At 57.6% G+C, this 14407-nt stretch overlaps 1 pseudogene; it reads left to right on the top strand.

Moving 5' to 3' along the window:
- The first annotated feature begins 9400 nt into the window (after window positions 1-9400).
- On the top strand, window positions 9401-10749 carry LOC148161871 (histo-blood group ABO system transferase 1 pseudogene; annotated as a pseudogene).
- The last annotated feature ends 3658 nt before the right edge of the window (window positions 10750-14407 follow it).

The raw sequence follows: 14407 nt of genomic DNA, 5'->3' as shown, positions 1-14407 counted from the left end.
ACATATATAGGGTTTCTACCCTTTTGCTTTGTTCATCAACTTCTCACAATTGATTGTTTTGTTGGGAATAAGTAGTTTGGGTTTGAATGACATTAAATATATCAGCTCTGGGCTTCTTTTAGATTTTCCCCAGAGCTAGGAAGATATTTAGGATCATTTCAAGAAGGATACCTCTGTTAACAAAGCTAGAATTAAACATATTTTAGCCTTTATCAGTTGTGAAGATAGTGCAGATCATATCCTATGTAACTGGTGATTGATTAGTGGTTCTTGTTTTTTACTAGTGTTGTACGGTATGGTAGTGGGTGGGGTATATACAAGCATATTTCTCTCGGGTTCTGTCTACAGAATGATTTTGATAATACCAGTATTATCGGGTCGGAGCTGGACGGGCTCTAGTCTGTGGGGGCACTGGCTCAGGCTCTCGAGCTGCTTCCACGGCTGGCTCGAGTCAGCACTGGGGCAGGTTCTAGTGCGTCAGATGGTTCTAGATCTTAGCTGCCACCAGGGCGGGCCCAGCCCCATGCCTCCTGCAAGGTCTGGTGCTAGAGATGCTCTAGCTCTGTATCGCCCCCTTGCGGACTGTAGGTGAGATGCTGACCTACTGGTTGGGCTGGGAGCTCCGAGGGCAGGGAGGGTGTCTGGGGGTCCCCTCTGAATTTCAGCAAACAGACACAGGTGGGGATGCCGCACGAGTGGATGAAAGAGTGAACACAAGTCTGTGGCCCAGATCTCTCTTCTGTAAGCAACATCCCCCACATCAAGGGGCTGCTGGGGGATCCCTGTGATTCACTACAATGTGAACTGATACCACTACCAGGCACTGTTCTGGGGTTGGGGACCCAGCGGTGAGGAAGCACGGTCCCTGCTCACGTGGGGCTGGCCGGAGCAGAGGTCAAACGAGGACTTCACGTCCCTGGCGAGAGTCTCTGATCAGGTGGGATCAGGTGCCGGGAGCAGCGGTTCAGGCCCTTCCCCCTTTCGGGCAGCTCAGGACCGACCTGTATGAGGCACGAGGTGAAGGTCATGCAGGATCCTTGGGCTGAATCCCCCCGTAGCCATTACCCCCAGGTAGCCGGTCCCGTCACCGCCCCGAGTTTTGTCATCCATGAAATGGGCAGGGGGGGAAAGCCGTTCGTGGGTTCAAGAGCCTTATCCAAGTGCAGAACCGGATCTAGATCATCTCTGGAGGGGGATTCAGCTCTAGTACCAGCCGCAGAGCTTGAGCCAGGTCCAACAGCGATGCGAGCCGCAGCTCCCGAGACTGGGGCAGCTGCAGCTTCAGCTCTTGCGCCAGCTCTGGGATCAGAGCCCGGTGTGGAGCCTGAGCAGCTCCGACACCAGCTACGGAACTGGCCAGCCAAGGGCCAGCACCTTCATCATCACACCCTCGCCATCGTGCGCGAGGTCAGGAGAGGGGCTGGGGACCGAGAGGGTCCCTCCTGGGCAGGTCACCCCGTGTGCTTTGGTCACTCCATTCAGAGCTCCCCCTCCCCACCCCTCCCACAGGTCACAGCCCCGGGCGTCCCCACCCCTGCTTCCCAAACAAGGCTCAAGGTGGACAAGCAGACCATGGATGTTGGAATTCGAGACTTGTACCTTAAACACTGTATACGTGTTGAACCACAAACTCCCCTTTATGGATTCTGTTGCAAATAGGGGATTATGGACACGGGTCTTCCCTCCACAAGCTGGGATTGAGCTGCTCACAGTAGGTGATGGGTGCACCTGCAGGCTGGGATGGGTGCTGCGCACTGTCCTCCCAGACAGGGGTGCCGTCACCCTTTCCTCCAGGGGACCTCCGCTTCCTCACGTTCTCCCCAGGGCTGCTGGTCCCCAGACCAGACACCTGCCGGTCTGAGGGTGACCAGCGCTGCCTCCATAGAGTTTTTTTTTTTTGCCAGAGTCCTTCCCTGGTAGCTCCGCTTCTCTGACTCCCCCCGTGCCTGTCCCCACTTGGACTTGCATGCGTGTGGTCTCTCCCTGTGGAACCCAGTGACTTGGAGCGTGGTTTGGACCAGAGTCCGCTGAAACCTTTCTCTGGCCTGGGGTTGTGAGCAATGCATTGCCCTTTGGGGTGTGTCTTCCAGCTTTCTGCATTTCCCTGGTTTCTGTGTGGGCCACAGGAGGAACCAGCCCTGTCCTGTCTGGGGTCAGGCTGAGGTGTCCCAGCAGGAACAGGGGTCTCGGCCCCAAGATTGTGCCCATAATTCCTAAAGTGGCCTCTCTGATTACGTCTGATCTGTAAGCCCCAGGCATTTCAATATCGAATAAGGGAAATTCTGTGTCCAATAAATACAGAAGGAAACGAGTTCCCTTTGAAAATAGGGGGGCAGACGCAAAAGCCCCTATTGCGTGATTCCACGTACAGGAAACACCCAGGAAAGGAACAGAGAGAGAAAGCAGCTTAGGGGTCGCCAGGGCCTGGGCTCGGGGAGAAATGGGCAGGGAGGCGTTCTGGTTCAGGGTGTCCTTTGCGGAAGCAGATATTGTGCAGCAATGTTCTGTGGTGCGGTGGCACAGCATTGGGAATATAATTAATGCTCCAGACTTGTCCAACAGAAAACAATTAATTTTATTTAAAATAAATAATAAACAGCGTAGAGGATAAGGAAAGATAATATAACAGTTAATATGTACCAGAGAGAAAGAACACAGGGGGAGGGGATGAAACAATCTGGCGGGGCATCAGGGTCGGGTGATGGAAATAAGGGTAATTGTACAAGCGGCTCTCCCCACGAGGATGTGGGCTCTGGCTGTGGTTCTGGGAGCCCTGCAGGAACAGGAGGATGGGCAGGGCCAGATGCAAGAGCAGGGACAGGGGCCGGATGCACAGTAGGAGCTGGGTCATGGGCAAGTACAGGAGCACAGGCAGGGCCAAGGGAAGGGCCCGCGGCCCTGGAAAGCAGGGGAAGGGGCATCGGCTCTGGCAGGGGCAGGGGCAGGAACAGGGACCCAGGCAGGGGAAGGGGCATCGGCTCTGGCAGGGGCAGGGGCAGGAGCAGGGACCCAGGCAGGGGAAAGGGCATTGGCTCTGGCAGGGGCACGGACAGGGACACAGGTAGAGGAACGGACAGGTGCAGGGGCAGGAGGCGGGTCATGGGCAGGAATGGGTGCACATGCAGGGGCAGGGAAACGGGTAGGGAAAGGGGAAGGAGCTGGGTCAGAGGCAAGCACCGGAGCACAGGGAGGGGCAGGGCAATGGACAGTTGCAGGGGCAGAAGCCGGGACAGGGGCAAGAACAGGAATACAGGCAGGGGCAGGGGAAGGGGCAGGATCCAGGGCAGGAGCTGGGTCAGGGGCAAGAACAGTTGCACACGTCGGGGAAGGGGCAGGTGCAGGGGCAGAAGCCGGGACAGGGGCAAGAACAGGAATAGAGCCAGGGGCAGGGGAAGGGGCAGGATCCAGGCCAGGGGCTGGGTCAGGATCCGGAGCAGGGGCAAGAACAGGTGCACAGGCAGGTGCTGGGGAAGTGGCAGCTGCAGGGGCACGGGCAGGGGCAGGGACATGAGTGGGGGCAAGATTTGGGTCAGAGGCGAAAACAGGGACACAGGCATGGGCAGGGGAAGGGGCAGGACTTGGGTCAGGGGCCAGAACGGGAGCACAAGCAGGGGAAGGGGTAGGGGCAGGTGCAAGGGGAGGGACAGGGTCTGCAGCAATGGCACATACAGGAACCAAGGCAGTATCTGGGTCAGGGGCAGGGACAGGGGCACTGGCAGGGGTAGGGACGGGTCAGGATCCAGGGCAGGAGCGGGGTCTGGGCAAGGAGCAGGGCCACAGTTCGGGGCAGGCACAGGGGCCCTGGCTCCGGCAGGAACAGTGGCAGGAACAGGGGCAGGCTCTCCGGGCACAGGTTCTCGAGCAGGCCCTTCCTGGTCAGCGTCAGGCTCTCCGTGGGCAGGTGCTGGGTCAACTGCCGGCTCCTGGGCTCCTGCTGAAGTCTCTGCAGGCACCACCCCTCCCTGTAGAGCTGCTGATGGAGTTGGAGCCGGCTCTAGCTCCTTAGGTCGTGGAACATCTGTGAGAGGAGGAAAGCTCACCCCCGTGCCTGCTCTCCGTGGGTATTTGCAAGACAGAGCCCAGCCCAGAGCCTCCCAGAGAAGCCGCAGCCAGGAAGGAGCCCTCCCCGGGACGTCTCCCCGACTGCAGTCCACCCGCTGGGTGCTCTGCACACAGTCTTTGCTCCTGGCCCCACACCAGCCTCTCGGGGCTCCTCCCTGTGGGGCCTGCCACGACCCGTCCCCACACACCCAAAGGCACCCCACCCCAGGCTTCTCAGCCTCGAGCTCGGTCTCCGTGGGCTCCATTCCTGGAGCACAATCCAGTCAATGACCACCAGGGACAGTGGTCTGGGTGGTGTCGGAGGCCTTCCCCCGCAATCCCCAGCACCTGCTCCTGGGGACCCCTGTGGGGTCACGCCCCACGTCCCGGAAATATCACGGCTGTCCGCCAGCCTCCTCCCGATTTCATCCGTGGTCTGCAAAGACAGGGACGGGTAGCCGGCCCAGAGGCATCACAGCCCTGCCCAGCCAGCCTCCCTGTCCCCCTGCCCTGTCCCCCTCCTGCTCCCAGATCAGACACATCTCTGCGTGCCCAGCCCTGCACGCGGTACGGTGACCCCCGCTCCAGGGCAATTGGGATAAACCCAGGGCAGAAGCTCGCATCCGCGCACACCCCGTCCCACCCAGCCACCCTTGACCTTGAACAAGACCTGCCCACTGGGTGTCTGACCCCTCGTCAGCCTGCTCTTGAATGGGGTTGGCCCACCCTACATGACCCCTCTTCACACACACACACACACACACACACACACACACACACACACACACACACTGGGTGTCTGACCCCTCGTCAGCCTGCTCTTGAATGGGGTTGGCCCACCCTACATGACCCCTCTTCACACACACACACACACACACACACACACACACACACACACACACACACACACACACGGGTGGGGACCTGGGGCTGCACAGGTGGATTAGACCCTGTGGGGCTGGGTGGCCGGCTCTGGGACTCCTGGTGTCACCTTGTGGTCTTTCCGACCAAACGGCCAGAGGCGGTGGGGAGCCCTGAAAGGACATCTTGAGACAGCATTTGCTGGGCGCGCTTTCTTCCGTCGGCAACCTCCGGATCTGGGAACACAGCACGTGAACATCTTGGTTTCACTATGTCCAATGTAATGAGCTGGGCCGGGGGCTGTCTCTGGAATGTGGGTTCCTGGTTACCTGGGTTCCAAATTCTGATGGGCTCTGTTGTCAGGGAAGTGAGGTCACCATGGCCGGGGTCCCCTCACCCAACTTCCTCCTCAGACAAGTGCCCCAGCCGCGAGGGCCCCTCCCCCAGCTGTTCAATGCTGACCCCCCCCATGCCCCATCTATACAGTGACACCCTCACACCCCACCCCACCCACAGCCCACGGAAGGCCTGGGTGCAGCCCTTGTGTGAGGACACAGAGCTGGGTTCAGCCTGGGCTCCTGCACGTGCCCAGGGCTGTGACCCTCGACAGACTCTGTGCAGGCCCTTCTGCACTTGGGGTTTGGCCCCTTGACATGCTTCACTTAGCCGCTGAGGCAGAAATGCAGTCCTGTGCTGAGCCCTTCCTCCCAGCCTGCTGTGGCCTCGCCTGCTGTGGCCTCGGCGTGGCCGTGAGACGAGCCAGGACGTGGCCGCCCTCGGTGGGAGGGGGACAATGGCAGCAGAGCCGGCACGAACCAGTCACGGACAGTCACCCCCCAAGGCGGGCGCAAGCTGCGGAGACCCCCGCCGCCCAGCAGGGCCGGCCTGCACCACCTGACCCCATGCTGCCCAGACGGGAAAGCTAAGTACATTCATGTCGGTTCATAGCACAGAGATCCTGTGGGTGGTCCTTACGTGGTAGTAGCTGACTGATGCCATTCTACTGTGTTCTCCTCGGGTGGCCCTAACCGCACCAGCGAATTGCATCGCCAACTACATACTGGTGACTCCACGTGTCCGGCTCCCACATCTCTCTGTCCTCTGAACTCCAGCCCCCGACGTGGCATCTCCGTTTGGGGGTCCTGGGCTCCAAGCTCAGCCCCCGAGCCTGCCCGGGGCTCCCTGTCCTCGGACTGAACCTCCCTCCACGGCCTGTGCTCTCCCCCCCCTCACCCTTCCCTCCGCTTCCACCACTCTGGGGTTTTTCACAAGTGGTCTCCTCTTCCGCGGAAGCCCACCCAACTTCCCTAACTACCTCTGTGCCTCAGCTCTCTTCCGAATGTCCCTTCCTCCGAGAAGCCCTCCCTGACCCCTCCTGCTCCACCCGGCGTGAGTCAGACCTGCCGTTGTTTTGCACTCTCTCCAGACACTTTTCCCCGAGTCTGCGGTCGTGTGAAGGGCGGCTGCGCTGGTGCGAGCCTGTCCTGGCATCAGATCTCTGAAACTGAATTTGCCAGTTTGCCTCTCTCCGGCAGCTAGCACGTGCCTGGCCTGTCACGGGTGCTTGGAAATGTTGGGCAAATAAGTGGAAGACTTCCTGAGGAAGTGTAGGACGTCAGGGCCCACGGGGACTGGTGGCAGACGCGCTGTGGGACGCATACAGAAGGACGGCGTTGGTCCAAGAGCCGTGGTCTACTTCCCAGCAGAGAAGTGTGGCAGACTCTTTCCCCCACGTAATCTGGAGGGCGTGGGCAGAATGGGTCCGGTCGGGCATCCTCCTGCCTGGCCAACACCTGCCCTCCTACCGCCTTCCTATCCCCATCTCTCCAAGATCATAAAGGCGCAGCCACCTCCCTGCAAACTCACATCACGTTGTGTGATTTTTCAGGATGCTTTATCCCCAGCCAAGGTGCTAACACCCCCGGGAATACATTCACTGAAATTTCCCCCCCTCCCCTTCCCTCTCTTCCCCTCCCTTTCTCAAACTTAGGGAAATTTAAGGTAGGCAAGGAAGGGCGGGCTGATTGAAAACTCAGCGGGTGCACGATTGCCAGATTCTTTTCCTCTCCCTGTTTCAGAGATCTCGATTTGGAGCCCACAGATTATTCTCTGTCCCTTTCTCTCTCTGTGCCTTGCATTTCCTGCTTTCTATCCCTTGCCCACCAAAGAATGTGTGAGGGGGGCTTGTTCCCTCCCGGGGGAGGGCCCCCTGGCTTTGCTGGGAAATCCCTGCTCCCACTCTGAGGTCTGGCAGGGACCAGGTTTGCTTAGAGCTGGAAGGGATTTGCATAGATTTGAGTCTGGGTTTCTTGCAAGTGTGAAGTCCTTCTGGAAGGAGGGTGCACCTGGTGGGCCCCTGAAGGCATGGGGCGGGGGATGGTGAGGTTCCAGGTGGGGGTGGTGAGCACCAGGGCCCTTGGTGCGCTCACCCTCCTCCCAGCTCGCACATCGCCATGCTGTTCTCTTGTGTTCCCGGAGGAACGATGTCCTTGCCCTCACCCCTTGCCTGGCCCCCATCATCTGGGAAGGGACCTGCAACACTGACGTCCTGAACGAGCAGTTCTAGCTGCAGAACGTCACCATGGGACTGTCGGTGTGTTGAGCACAGAGTGGGGGGACCCCGTCCTGGGGATTAATGCGAAAGTGCATGCATTCAGCAGTCTTACTGGGCTCTCGTGGGCCCGGTGAGGGGACAGCCCCTGGCTCCCTCTCAGGAGGCTGCCCGTCACAGTGGGTGACAGCCCCCGCCTGCTGCCACTCCCCTCGGACAGACACAGCCCTGACCCCAGGCCGCTATCCTGCTGAGTCAAGGGGCAGAGCACCCCAACAATGGGGCTTCCGGGGAGCCCCCCACCAGAGAAGTGGAAGGGGGTCACGTGTGCCCTCTGGATTGGTAGCGAGGAGATGCTTGTCGGGCTGGCCCCTCCTGTGTGTCTCTTAGAGGATGAGGCTCAGGAGGGCACAGCCTCAGACAGCACTCGGGTCAGACAGCACTCGGTGCCAGAGCCCAGGCCCCTGAGAGGGAGCTGAGCAGTGAGGCCCTGGGACCCCAGCGGACCCAGGAGCGTGCTGGGCATGGCTGCCGGCAAGTGGCCTGGCCCCTGGGAGCCTCTGGAAGCCGGGGCTGGCCACAGCATCGGCAGTCAGAGCTTCCTTCCTCCACAGAGCTCGCCGAGGCCCGCAGGATGGCCTGAGGCCCGTGCAACCCTTTTCCCAGGCCATCGCAAGGGAGGCCTTCAGCCCCATGTGCGGGGGGCACTAGGAAGGGCCCAGGTTGCCTCAGAGTCGTCCTCCAGGTCCTGGAGAGCAGGGACTGAAATCACCAACCAGACCCTCACGGCCCAGGGTCCGCGGCCAGCGCCAGTTGCCCTGTCCCAACGCTGCCCGCACAGGCGGTGCTCATGCGTCCCCCTCTGGGCCGGGAGCGCAGCCCCGGGGCGAGGGCAGGTGCCGGGCTTGCATGAGGGAGCCCTTGCCGGCAGCGTCCTTGAGGGAAGGGGCCGTGAAACCACACTCACAACGACTGGGCCTGGCCTTTCCCCTGGTGACCTGATCCGGGCCTGCGGGTTGTGTGCCTGTCCCCTGTTTCAAGGCAGTGGCCGCCTTCCCCGTGTGAGCCCTTGACTAAGCTGCCAGGTGTGGGGCAGGCCCAGGGAAGTAGCCTCAGTGCCTGCTCCAAAAAACCAGACTCAGAGGGCTCACCACACTTGCTTGACGCTGGGGGAGCTGCTGTCCCCACGGTGGGGAGCAGGTAGACCCCTCACAGGGGGACCAGCTATGTGAGGGCTTTGGACTGAGGGAGGGGCGTATGTCGACCTGGATCCAGAAGCTTACCCCCTTGGATTCAAGGCTGGGGTCTTAGCAACCCCCCTCAACTCCCCGGGTCCTCTTTCCCCTTCCCTGTCCCCGGGCTGCACCTGATTCCCGGTCTGGGGGAGTTCAAGGTGACCCCCCCTAGGAATACCAGTGGTAGATTGAGGACCTTGTCAGCAAGAGGCCCCGTAGCCTTCACGGGGGGACCCTCCAGGGGGTGCAGCCCGCTGTGGGGACCAGCGACAGCCCACCCAAAGCAAGAGGGGCAGGTGGCTGGCCCTGCTTCTTCTAGCCGGTCTGTTGGGCAAAGGAACGAGGGCTGTGCCCAAAGGAGCTCCAGTCCTGGCAGGTGGGGAGGGGACCCGCAGGGGGGCGGCCAGGGGAGGGCACCTGCAGGGTTTGCCCGGGAGCTCAGCACGGGGCAGTGTCCCTGGCTCCAGCATGCTGACTGTGTGGCTGCATGGGTTTCCAGCCTCCCAAGCCTCGGGCTCCCGTTTGTAAGATGGGGTGCTGAGGGCCCCCATCTCTGGGAGCAGAAGGGAGGGAGGGCCCGCCGGTGGACTCTCTCAGGACAGGCCAGGAGGGTGGCTGTGGCTTAACGCAGCCCGGGGCGTGTCCCAGTGACGAAGGTGAACACGTGCACGGCCCCGAGCTCTGGGGTCCTGCCACCAGCCTCTGGCAGTGACTCTCCTCCCGCCCTATCCCCCGTCCCTGTAGCTACGTGGTCTTCCTGGAGCCGTTCCTGCAGCCGGCGGAGAAGCAGTTCACGGCGGGACACAGGGTCACCTACTATGTCTTCACCGACGGGCCGGCTGCTGGGCCCGAGTGCTGCTCCCGTAGGACCAGAGAGTGCTGGTTCCAGGTCCCCGGGGCTCCCTGCTGGCAGGATGTGCCCATGCACCGCATGGAGATCAGCAACTTCTCGCATTCGCTCTTCCTTCGCAAGGTGGACTACCTGGTGTCCGTGTAGTGGACATGAAGTTGAGCGACCACGTGGGCGTGGAGAGCCTGTCCCTCCTCTTAGGCACCCTGCACCCCGGTTTCTCCAGGGTGACCTTCTAGGACTTCAGCTACGAGCGCGGACAAGGTCCCAGGGGCACACCCCAGGGACCCGGGTGACTTTTACTACGCAGGAGGCTTTTCTGGGGGTTCGGTGCCGGAGGTTCCCCGACTGACCTCAGCCTGTCACCAGGCGATGGTGGTCGACTGGGCCAATGGGATCGAGGCCCTGTGGCATGACGAGAGCCACCTGAACAGGTATCTTCTCTACCACAAGCCCACCAAGGTCTGTCCCCAGAGTACCTGTGGGACCTGCAGCTGCTGGGCTGGCCCGGGGTCATGAAGAAGCTGAGGTTTGTGGCCGTGCGCAAGAGTCACCGGGACATCCGCAACTCGCATGGGGCTGACCCCGACTCTGTCAGGTGGTGCCACGCCGAGCGGAGCTATCAGAGCAGATTCCGACCTCTGTCCCCTCAAGGGAGTCTCTGGAGCCCGGCACTGCCCACATGGCCATGTTCAGAGCCCCTAGCGCCCCCGCTCTCAGGAGGTCTGCTTGGGGGCCCAAGTTCCTCTCTTTGTGGTCGGTGTGTTTGGATCACTTCTGGGTCATTTGTAGCTGTGAAGGGGTCCAACGTGTATGTCGGATGTTTTCGGTGTCAATGCTGCAAATAACTGGAACTGCACCACAGAAACCCACATTTCAATTTATATTTGAACACCTGCAGAGATGGAGACTCCCCTTCCTTGTACTTTTCTCATATTTATATTTCAGGGCTCCCTTCTGCTGTCTGTCCGTGTTGGCCCCATCCATCAACTTTGCTGACACCCTACTACTGATCGATGCAGCTCAGCACCAGAACGGCTCTGGTGGACGGCTGACTGCATGCGCGGTCATTTACCAGCGCTCACGCTATGACAGTTATCGGCCGACTACACCTCCTCTCCACTTCAGCAGCTCATTTCATCAATAACTTATCTCATGGCCTTTTCCCTTTTATCCAGAAGACAGCAAAACAGAAACATTAAATAAAACGTTTTCACAATATTTTAAACTACTTATTTATTAGTATTGATGGCGTAACTTTCAGTGTCCTGGGTGAAAGGGGTTTTAACTTTAAAGGAAGATACAGAAATCGTAAGGTGACTGGTAGAGGGAAAGAGGTGAACAGCCTTACAAATAAGCCCATGACTGCTCACAGGCTGTAGTCACCCAGTAAAGAGAGGGCCTAAAACTTCCACTGTGGTGGCTTCTAAGTTGCTTAGATTCAGAAGACAGAAGCAGAAGATGCTGGCTGAGTTTTCTGATATCTAATAGAACCTGTTAAAAATCACTTATCCAGGGGGGCCCGGGTGGCTCAGTAAGTGAAGCGTCCAACTCTCGATTTCAGCCTGGGTCACGATCTCAGGGTCATGACACTGAGTCCACGCTTGGCGTCTGCTTAGGACTCTCTCTCCCTCTGCGTCCCGCCCACCTTTTCTCTTCCTCTCTCTCCCTCCAAAACAAAACAATCACTTGTCCAAAAAGCAGCTGAAATGATATGGTTATTTAACCGTGACATTGTTCAAGTAATTTCAAATGGTTAAAATAAACTATTAGATATTTATAATTAAAACAACAAAAATAAAACTGGATAGTGATGGGGAGGTTGTACATACTGACAAATGTTTGAAAGAGATTTACTGATAGCTTCAAAAATGGAAATACAGACTTGAAGATTTGGCAGCAAACCAGCAGACACGGCCAACTTGTACCCCAGCTCACGGGGCGCGGCTGCACCCTTCCTCACCACGGGCTCACACACAGCTTCTCTTCCGGGTGCACTCCAAATCCACACAACACCTACGACACTGAGAACATTCTTCCAGGGACCCCTGACCTCAGTAAGTGTTTCGTCTAATGATCAGAGAAGCAAATGAGCAAAATCCGAAGGAGTAAAACAAGTTCTGGGAGACACATGTAGGACAGGGCTGACAAGTAACCCAGACTCAAGATTCTAAAGCAGAACCCACACTCGATCCTTTGGGGCACACCCAATGTCCTACTCTAGAAATGAGATGGAGCGGTTTCTGTGAGGGTGAGAGGGACGGGGATTCAGCTGGAAATGAAAAGCAGGTACCACCTGCAGTTCAGGGAAAGAAGACCCGTAGCATCCAGAACAGTCTCCTTTACAAAGCAGTATCCTAGCTCTGTGAGTGTAATTGTCTTTCCTGCCACGACGGGGATCCCTCTGAACCTCAAGGACCAAAGGACCACAATTACAGAGACCCCTGGGGGGTGGGCAGGAGGAGGGACAACGTGCTAGGGAGAGGAATTCGGGGACATGGGATTTAATACAAGTCTACTTCTCTGGGGCCTGGCTCCTTTAGAAAATACCTTCCAAAGATTGTTACGGGGAGAAACTAACAGAACACTCCAAACTAAGAGGAAATAAATAGGGTATCTACTTTCTTGATTAGGAACTGTTCCACACTCCTCACAAAATATACAGAGACATACATGCATAATAAAAAGTCATTTCTCTCTGAACAAGAAAGTTACTAATATATACTGAGCATCTACTAAGTGCCAGTCCTGGCCTATATATATTTGAGGTCCTGTTGGACCGTCGGTAGGGAACAGGCCCCTATTTCAAGCTTAGAGGTGCACTGCCCTGAGGTCTCACCGGGACAGGCAGGATGAACGGCACAATGCCATCAGGAGGCCCATCTGACTTCAAACCCCTCTGCTGTACAATCACATAAAATTCACCAGAGTTGATGAGTGAACACTGAACTGTTACACAAACATCAAACATGTTGAGTGCTGGTTGTTGTTCAGACATGTTTCTTTTTTGTGACTTGGCTGACCTAATTCTGTGAAGTCCAATTACCCTGTAGCATGCACCACCCCTCTCCTGTCCCTGACCAGATTTGTATTCCTGGCTTTCTACGGGCTGCTCCTGGCCCCACACCAACTTCCTGTTGGTCAAAAGTGGTGTCTGAACTCACTGAGTCAGATTTTCACCCTTTACCACTGGATACATGTGGCTTAGAGGCTATTCTCCCCAACTGGGAAGTTGGTTCTTGATTCTGCCCCTAGTTCAGTCAGGAATGGACCAGCAGCTTGCAGGTGGTCTCTGTCCACGCTCCTGGGCCCACAGCCATGGTTCTGGCACACGTACAATCTTCTAGACCAACGGGGAGGCATGCGATTCTATTTCTAAGCTCAGCTTCACAGGAACTACCACTAGCCGTGCGCAGTACACCCAGAGACTGTGCTCAGGGCCCCTGAGACAAGCAAGGCTTTGGCTTTGCTGATGGATGTGTGTCCTGGAGGCCTTTTCAAGACCGTCTCACTCTGACCACTCCTGAGCAGAGCAGACTAGCACATGCACGCAGTGTAGAGTGTGATTCTGTGGGACTCCTTCAGGCTGAATCTTTCCCTGGTTCTGGCAATAAAGTTTCTCACTGGGCTGCTCTGTCCTTTGTTGGTACGTATCATGGATCCTCCCTTTGAACGACGGACCACCAAGCTCTCCGCTGTTTTCACCACCTCCCGTAGGCATGAACTGGAGCAAGGTCTGCAAAGGTCTGGGCCAAGACACGGGGAATGGAAGAGGACAGCACCCAGCCTTATCTGGAGGGGCCCCTGCTGGCTTCTAAGTGGGCGCTGGGTTAGGGGAGGAGTTGTGGCAGCCCTTCCGGCCCTACAAGCTAGCCGGTGGGGCTGACCAGCTGGGGCTCCATTACTCCCAGACTGTCAAAACGGGGCAGAGCTCCTGCCTCTGAGTGGAAGCTGGTGAGCAGAAGGGAGGCCCAGTCCACCAGGCCTGGGGAAGTGGGCAGCTAGTGGACACCCCTGCAGGGGGACGCCCTGGCCTTAGCCTGGCAGCAGCAGGGACATGGAGCCAGCCCCTGAATTCTTGGCTGCACTGGCAGGAGCAGAAGCTTCTTCCCCACGGAGGCAAATACCACAGAATCAGTTTGTTCTTACTGAGAGCATCTCTGAAGAATATTAATTAGTCTCAAAAGATACATAACTGAACACTTAGGGATTCTCTTCAATGAAAAGAAAAAAGTCCTCCAGTGCTTTTCAACTAGGGGTGATTTCCCCCCTGGGGGGGCACTTGGAAACTTGTGGAGACCCTGTTTGTTTTCAAACCCGCTGCTGGTATCTTGTGACCTGGGGCAGGAGTGCTGCTCAGCAGCCTACGGCAGGTAAGACCAACGGCCCCAGTGAAGAGCAACGTGGCCCAGAGTGTCAGCCGCGCTCTAGGAGAGGGTCCTGTTCCCGGGGCACAGCGGGAAGGGCCAGTCTTGGGCTGAACACCAGCCCTGCACCTCACTCACCGATGCTCCCTGCCAGTTACCTCGCCCCACTAAAGTTTCCATCTGCACGGGGGGAAAAAATCGGACTGACTTCAGACTTGCGTTGTAAAATTTAGAGGAAAATCTACTGAAGTATGCCAGTGAGAGCCATATGTCTGGAACTCATTTAGCGACCTCTTTCTCAAGTCTGGGGGACTAGTGAAGGTAGAACGTATCTTCACCGAGCCCAGTCCAGGACACCTCTCACATAACGTCCTAACACTAAAATGGGTCTGTGCAAACCCACATCCGTGCTAGACGCATTTTCCCTTGAGCGCTCTGTTAGAAACTGTAGTCCTGCACATACCACGAGCGTTTTCTTGCTCTTACTACTTTTCTCCGCCAG

This window comes from Eumetopias jubatus, unplaced genomic scaffold (genome assembly GCF_037043125.1).
Source record: "Eumetopias jubatus isolate StellerSeaLion01/CBP00866 unplaced genomic scaffold, mEumJub1_p1.0 scaffold_47, whole genome shotgun sequence".
Classification (NCBI taxonomy): Eukaryota; Metazoa; Chordata; class Mammalia; order Carnivora; family Otariidae; genus Eumetopias; species Eumetopias jubatus.
The sequence above is the reverse complement of the archived record's forward strand: the minus strand, read 5'-3'. Positions and strand labels throughout refer to the sequence as shown.